General features: G+C 49.0%; 1 non-coding gene across 1 annotated transcript; it reads left to right on the forward strand.

The window, feature by feature from the left end:
- Positions 1-7,666: 7,666 nt before the first annotated feature.
- LOC131762098 (U6 spliceosomal RNA) lies at positions 7,667-7,773 on the forward strand. Its single transcript, XR_009337176.1, has one exon. It is a non-coding gene; the product is annotated as a U6 spliceosomal RNA (small nuclear RNA).
- The last annotated feature ends 537 nt before the right edge of the window (positions 7,774-8,310 follow it).

An 8,310-nucleotide genomic window follows, 5' to 3' on the forward strand; every position in this document is an offset into this window, starting at 1 on the left:
AGAAATGTAGGTCATGGACGGTGCTCCGCGCCTTATGTGGGTTATATTACGTTATCGATTTAGACCGATGAAATGATATAGGCCGGGATTTAGACCCAGGTAACCCAAACTGGGAACTGCTTATTTAACCACTGTAATACATGCCTCTTCAAACCTGCTGACGGTAAGCGTTCAGTAAATGCTAGTCAGCATTAGGGCTATAATTACTGGATTGCCAGGAATCTTTCACTCCAGTCTAAAGCCCTCTCCAAGATTTCAGCATGAGGGTTTTGCCTTCTTGCAGTGTCTCTGCTTCCAAACTTCTCAGAGATGATTCAGTGTGGATCATTCAGTATCCCCGGGAGCACTCTCCCAGTTCCTTGGTTCCTCTACTGAGATGCAACACTCAGCCCCTTCCTCAACGGCCAGGAAAAACTCATTCCCCCAAGGCATCTGTGGGTGTGCCCTAGATTTAACTGAAGATGGAATGTGGAAAAATGTTTACACTGTGGAACACAACTTTATAAGCATCCTTTTCTCCCCAACCCCACACCTCCAAGAGTTTTTCCCTGTTCAGTTTGCATCATAGGGCTCCTGCCCTCAAGGGCCCAGCACTCCACACACAAGGGTCCCCTCTCTCCTCCTCCCCATCACACCCCCTCCCCCTGCACCCAACTCCAGTGTGTCAGGGCTAGGAACTCTGCTGCCTCCAGCCCTTCATCCCAAACCTTCCCAGAGTCTCCCCCATCAAGGGGCTTTCCAGTTAACCAGATCCACCCTCTTCCAGGGCAAGGGGGGCTTTGACGTGTCTTCATTCTTTGGCGCCATAACCATAATAGCGCAAGGAAATTCTTCCTCACGTTAAGTAGCAACAAGCTTTCTTTTTTTTTCCAATAAGGATCCCAAAATATCAAACGTTCCAGACCTTGGAAGTTATCTTGCTTAGCATTTCTATGAGATACAACCAGTCCTCACTGCATGGGACGGTCCTGCGCAGAGCAGGACATTTATGATCCCTGGCTTTGCAGCACTATATGTCAATAGCACCCCGCGTCCATCATTGTGACAACAGAAAATTCTCCCCCCACATTTCCAAAGCCCCTTAGCTCTCACTCATACTCACGCACAAGCACACAGCATGGAAACATACACCCCCCCCACACACACACAAACACGCACACACACAGCGCAGAACTACTTCCCTCTTTCTTGGTGAAGGGTAACAGAATGTGCCACCCCAATATATGTCTCTTTGGTTTATCGATTATCGTGAGTTGTAAGCACTTAAAAAGCAGCAGATGCAAGGAAAGTCTTCCGCTGAACTCTCTTTATCTGCCTCCAGATAGATCCTCCAAAAGGAACTCAATGGTCATCACTGTCCTCCCCTGGAGTGTCGTCAACCAGGGGAATTGAATCTAGACACAGAAGAGACTAACTGTCGATGCCACACCCACACAAGCTTCATCACAAACCTAATTTATTGGCCTGTCTGCTCGCCACATGACAGGCCAATAAATTGGGAGACGAGGTATTGAAGCAAGGAATAGCAACTTTATTCGGAAAGCCAGCAGACCAAGAAGATGGCAGACTAGTGTCCCCAAAACCTTCTAATCAGCGTCTGGATGACAGTTTCTTTTCTAGAACAGAGAGGGGGAGGAGTTGAGGAAGTAAAGTAAAGTAAAAAGGCCATTAGTTTTGCCTGGCTTGGCCAGCATTGGGGAGGGAAGGTGTTCATTTCTTCTTTTCTGCAGCCATTTACAGGTGGGCAGGGTCAGATTGTGAGCTGAACAAAGGCTCTTTAGTTTAACATTCAGGCAGAGGGGCAGGGTTCCCTGAGGCAGGCCATTATGTGTGATTCTACTAACAAAAGCAATGAAAAGCAAAGGTTAAAGTCAAAGAAATAGATCCAACATGGAGTCAGATTTTGCTCTTCCCTGTTACACTAACACAATTCCTGTCTTATTCTTCTAGGAGCCCATTCACCTTTCCTAAAACTCATTTCCTCCACCCTAAGAGATCTGCATCCTCCCACCCCTTTCCCTGTTAAGATGGTGCTTCAGCCTGAATTCTAGGCCATCTCAGGGAGGGACTCTTCCTGGCTATGGCCCATGTGTTCATGAGGGATACATGTTCATAAACTTCTGTTTTTCTCTTGTTAATGTCTTTTATTACAGGGGTCTCAGCTAAGAACTCAGAAGGGTAGAGGGAACATTACTTTTCTTACCCTACATACACCTGGGCTCACAAGGCTGAGAGAGGTGGACAGCTCTGCCTGAGGTCACACAGTAAGCAAGGCCAGAACACAGGACTCCTGCCTCCAGCAGGAGGGTCTGGCCCAGGAGTCCTTGCCCCCTCACTGCCCCACTGTGGAGGCTGAGGCCATTCTGTCCCCAGGCCGGGAGCAGGGCATGGGGTCCCTCATTTCCTCCTGCTCCAGATCTCTGCAAACCCAATTCCTTGGCCCCTCTGGAAGGGCCAGCAAGGTGCCAGGCAGACAGCAGCAGAGAAAACCTCAGACTCTCACATGTTGAGGACTCACGTGTACTTCCTGGCTCCCAGTAAACCAGAAACATTGATGTCAAGTGAGGTTAGCAGGGGCTCTGGCCTGAGGGAGGGGAGGGCAGCCAGACCTCACCCTGGCAGCTCTCAGGAGAGGCAGCCGTTCTCCCCACGGCCTGGACTCCCCTGTCTTCACCTCCCCGCCAGCTTGGCTGTGGGATTCCTGCTGTCAACTGCCTGGAGATGGAGGATGGGAGACAGATGGAGGGGTGGGGTGGGGGGGCGGTTCCAGAATCCAAAAGCCAACATGTGCCAGCAAAGCTGTGCTTTCCAGACGTGAGGACCCACCAGGTGAAACACACAGCTCTGGTCCCACCTAGAGACACAGACCTAGGGGATGGGGCAGAGGGTAGGCCCAGAAGGGTGTGACTTTACTGCACCTCCTGCTGTGGTACCTCCACTCACCTCTGAATGAATCCTTGTGGTGACCCTGCAAGGTAGCCCACTGCATCCGCATTTCACAGATGAAGCTGGTCAGCCCAGACAGGGCGTCACGGAGACCCTCAGATCTGCCACATACCTGCTGTGTGACAGAGGACATGTCCTCTAACTGCTCCAGGCTTCAATTTCTCCTTTGAGATCATTAGGAGGGCAGTGCCTGCCTCTAGAATTATTCTGAGGCTAGATGGGCATTTACTTTTGTTAGTAGCTCCATGCCTGGCTCAGAGCGACTGCTGAAAATAATGCTATTGGAACTAGCAAGTTGAAGAAGTCAGATTGTGATGTAATTAAAAACACACCTTGAAAATAGGTAACGAATGAGAACCTACTGTAGCACAGGGAACTCTACTCAATGCTCTGTGGTGCCCTTTGGGAAGGGAATCTAAAAAAGAGTGGATATATGTGTATGTATAACTGACTCTCTTTGCTGTACAGCAGAAACTAACACAACATTGTAAAGCAACTATACTCCAATAAAAATTAATAAAAATATATATACCTCAAAAAAATCAATTTACATATACTGCAACCAAAAGTATAAAAGCTGATAATCACAAACCCTTAAAAACAAACAAAAAAAACACGCACAACTTGGGACTTCCCCGGTGGCAAAGTTGTTAAGACTCCACGCTCCCAATGCAGGGGGCCCAGGTTCGATCCCTGATCAGGGAACTAGATCCCACATGCCTGTCACAACTAAGGAGCCCACAAGCTACAACCAAGAAGCCCATGAGCCGCAACTAAGACCCAGAGCAACCAAAAAAAAAAAAAAAAAAACCCGCAGCTTGATTTTTGCATCTCACCCTCTTTAAAATGCAGTCAGTGGGATGACTCTGGAGAGGGGAAACTTTTCTGCTCAGGTAAGGACAGTCCTTCTGAGACAATCAGTCCTTCTGAGACAATCATGAGAATGCCCAGACCCATGTAGAATGTTCTGGTCCAGAAGAAGGGGCAGAGGTCAGCTTCTTCTCTCCCCAGCCCCGTACTCCATAGTCCAGGCTGCCATTTCTACCCAGCCAGGCTTTGAGCAGTAGGGAAGATGGGGAAAGTTCTGACCTCGCTGGTTCCGTGGTAAGCTGGCTTGATGCTCTCTGAGCCTGAAGCCGTTTTTCTTGTGGGTAGATTCACGGGGGTGTCTGAGGCTCCCAGGGGGGCCAGTGCTCTCCCTCTACCCTCCCACACAGAGCCCTCCCCCAGACCCCGCCCTCTTCCAGAATGTTCTCTTAGGCAGGTACTGGACAGGCTGCCTATCAGCTCTCCTTGCCCACATGGGCCTCAGGAAACACCCTCTGGGATGACGGTCATACTCTCCTCTGACAGAGGCCCCTTGAGCTTTCTCCAGTCCCCAGTGTCCCCCACCTTCAGGGATCATGTGTCAAGCTCTCTTCATTAAAGTGAAGAAGGTGGCAGCCCTCTCACACCCTGGGCCCCCTCGTAGCCCACCCCTCACACAAAAGCTTTCTTCAAAGAAATTTCCCACAAATCTTCTCTCCCCTTCCCTTTTCTCAGTGTCTGACATTCAAGGGTCATGGCATTCTCTGTCATTTTCTTGAAAATTTCAGCGACCTTGCTCAGCCCATGAGGGCTTTGCTATTGTCCAAACAGGGGTGAAGAGTGCCATTTTAGCATAGCTACCACTCTGATTGTAACTGGCCAGGGAAGAAGGAAGGACTAAAGAAGACCTGGCTTTGTGGAGAGGAAAGTTTGGGTTTTTTTAGATGGTGGGTGGTAGGATTTTTAAATCCTATTTTAAATCGATACAGTAATATCTGTTCATTGTAGAAAATTCAAACAAGCATAAAGAAGAATAACGAAAATTACCCCTCATTCTGCCCCCAGAGACAAATGCTGTAAAAATGTAAAGTCTTGGGCTTCCCTGGTGGCGCAGTGGTTGAGAGTACGCCTGCCGATGCAGGGGACACAGGTTCGTGCCCCGGTCCGGGAAGATCCCACATGCCGCGGAGCGGCTGGGCCTGTGAGCCATGGCCGCTGAGCCTGTGCACCTGGAGCCTGTGCTCCGCAACGGGAGAGGCCACAACAGTGAGAGGCCCGCGTACCGCAAAAAAAAAAAAGTAAAGTCTTGTTTTCTGTTCGCATATATGGCAGGATAATTTGTTTTTCCCTCCGCATTGCTTCTGCCCCGGCTTCTCCATTGTAGGAGGTAGCCTGGTTACCACAGTATCCCTGGCGAGAGACCAGGAGAAGGTACTTTTTCAGAGCTGAGTGGCAGAGCTTCCTAAAGAGAATCTCTGCTTCCACCTTTTGAGGATGTCTGAGCTCACCGAGGAGTTCATCCTAAGTGTTCTTGGGATATGGTGGGGGGAAGGTTGTGGCTTTAAGAACAGCGAGCAGGAAGGGGGAGGGAGAGGGGAGGGGACGGGAGAGTAGAGAGGGAAGGGCTTCCCAACTGGGAAAGAGGCAGGGCCTGGAGGGGATGGCTGTGAGGATATCTAGGGAGGCTGAATCCCAGACACCCCCAACTTCTCCAACCCCCAGCCCCAAGGAAGCAGGGGTTGGGGCCCACTGGCTAGTGTGGACAGAGGGGAGAGGAAAGGAACCCCCAAATGAGACTGAATTTCCTACTGGTCCACTTGAAAAATTGAGACAAACATGATATTTCTTACATATCTAAGTTTGTGGCTGTGTATCTGTATTCTCTAATAATTTTTAGAAATTGTGGTATATACTGACCATAGTAGATTCTGTAGCTAAATTAAGTACCCTGTGTTCTCCCTGTAATACATCATGAGTACTCTCCTCTATCATGGAATATACTCTTAATTAATTTCTTGAGATATAATTCACATAACATAAAATCCACCATTTTAAGGTGCGCTTTTCAGTGGTTTTTACTATATTCACTATGCTGTACAGCTATCACCACTATCTCATTCCAGAACATTTCCATCATCCCAGAAAGAAACTGACCTATTAGTGGTTAGTCCCAATTCTCCCATTTCCCCTATCTCCTGACAACCACTAATCTACTTTCTATCTACGGACTTGCCATTCTGTATAAGTCATATAAATGGAATCATATGAATAGAATTATGTCTGGCTTCTTTCACTTAGCATAATGTTTTCAAGTTTCATCCACGTTATAGCGTATAACGGTACTTCCTTTCTATGGCTGGATAGTGTTTTATCGTAAGGACATGCCACGTTTTGTTTGTCTCCTCATTAGCTGATCGACACTTGGGTTGTTTCCACTTCTGGGATATTATGAATAATGCTGCTATGAGCATCTGTATACTACAAAGTTTTGTCTGGACAAATGTTTTCATTTCTCTTGGATATATACATAGGGGTAGAATTGCTGGTTTATGGTAATTCTATATTTAGCTTTTTGAGGAACTGCCAGGCTTTTTTCCACAGTGGCGACACCATTTTGCATTCCCATCAACAACGTATGAGGATTCCAATTTCTCCACATCCTCACCAACACTGGTTATTTTCCTTTTTTAAAAAAATTATAGCCATTGTGGTTTTGATTTGCGTTTCCCTAATGACTAATAATGCTGAGTATGAATATGTTTTTAAACTGTGATTTTCGTGGCTATGTAAATTCCACGGTACATTACTATAATGTATTTTTTAATTGACTACTATTGAATATTCAAGTTGCTTCTATTTTTCTAATTCATGCAGATATATAAGCCTTTGTATATCATAATGATCTCTGATGCAATTTCATTCATTCATTCAACAGCTATCTACTAAGCCAGGCCTATTCTAGGTCCTGTTGAAACGGTGCTGAACAAAACAGATCCAACGCCTGCCTTCCTGGAGCATACAGTCTAGTGGTTTGGTAAACAATCACGCAAAGCAGTGTATCACTACAAAGACTGAGGAGTATTATTAAGGAAAAGTTCAGGGGACACATGTGAGAGGAGCGTGTCATTCAGAGCAGGAGGCCAGGCGAGGCCCGAGGAGGGGGAGATAGCCAGGGGCAGGATGGAGGCAGGGAAGGGCATTCCAGGCAGAGGGAACAGCATGTGTGAATCCCTCGAGATGGGAAAAGGCTTTGCCTATTTCAGCGACTAACTGTAGACCTGAGTGACAGGGTAGACACAAGGCAAAGGGAAGAGGGGGTGAACTGAAAGGGATCCAAGAGGAAGGAGGATGGACTGAACTGATTGACAGCCAGCTGTGGGATGGCTAAATGGGCAGACAACTGTTTGGGCTCTGGACTTGTGTCCCAGTCCCAGGTCTCTTCACCTCCACCTGCTGCTGCCATGGCACGGCCCACTGGGGAGGGATCCTGACTGGGGTGAGGGCTGGCCTGAGCAGGCTTCCCTGTCTCCCTGAGAGAAGGGGTGCTCATCTCGTGAGGATCAGGGTCAGCCAGTAGGGTCCAGCTCAGGGAACGGCTGAAGCAGAGCCGAAGCTGAGCTGTAGGCGACCCGGCGGAGCGTGAGGAGGGCCAGGCCCGGAGCGGGCAGGCGGAGCAGCGGGTCCCGGCCCGCGGGAAGCCGAGGCGGGCACCCATGCGCCGTGACCTGGGCGCGGCTGGCAGCGGGGGGCCTGTAAGAGGCAGGGTAGGAGCTCAGGGCCCCCGACGGGGATGAAGCCTGGCCACGCCCCGGGCCCTGCTAAAGGTCCTTCCAGGGCTCCGTGCTGCTCGGTCACCTGTCCCCCACTAGACTGGGAGCTTGCCGAGGGCCCAGGGCTTTAGAATAAGCGAGCAGCGCTCGCTTCGGCAGCACAGATACTAAAATCGGAACGATACAGAGAAGATTAGCATGGCCCCTGCCCAAGGATGACACGCAAATTCGTGAAGCGTTCCATGTTAGTTAAAGCAATTATACTCCAATAAAGATGTTAAAAAAAAAAAAAAAAAGAATAAGTGAGCAGATGGGACTTTTGGCCCGGGACCCCAGACAACACCGACCTTTCCTAGGGAAGGCCTGGGTCCCCGAGGGGGAGGGAGAAGGACAAAGGTCCAACGTAGTCTGCTCAGGGACCTCTGCGGCTCCTTGTCAAGGAGAACACTCAGAACTCCGAAAACACTGTCCCCTCCCCTGACCCTCAGGGATAGACCTGCCCAAAGAGGGGTGGCCACGGCCCCTGGCCGGAGAAAAATCAAGAGGTAAAGTTGGTGGCCGTGCTCTTTCCAAGTTCCTCAAGTTCGATTCCGCGTTGGCCCAAAGTGGGTTTGGGGTGGGGAGGTGGCTTGTAGAATTTGGGGAGTAGAGGCCTTTGGAACTTCGAGAATCTTGGGAACTTTCGAGCTTTCAGAATCTTTAGAAGTCTTAAAATCTTGGAAATTTTAGAACCGTTGGCATCTTAATATCTGGAGCACTTTTAAGATCTTGGACTCTTGACGTTCTG

This window comes from Kogia breviceps, chromosome 8, assembly GCF_026419965.1.
Source record: "Kogia breviceps isolate mKogBre1 chromosome 8, mKogBre1 haplotype 1, whole genome shotgun sequence".
Taxonomy (NCBI): domain Eukaryota; kingdom Metazoa; phylum Chordata; class Mammalia; order Artiodactyla; family Physeteridae; genus Kogia; species Kogia breviceps.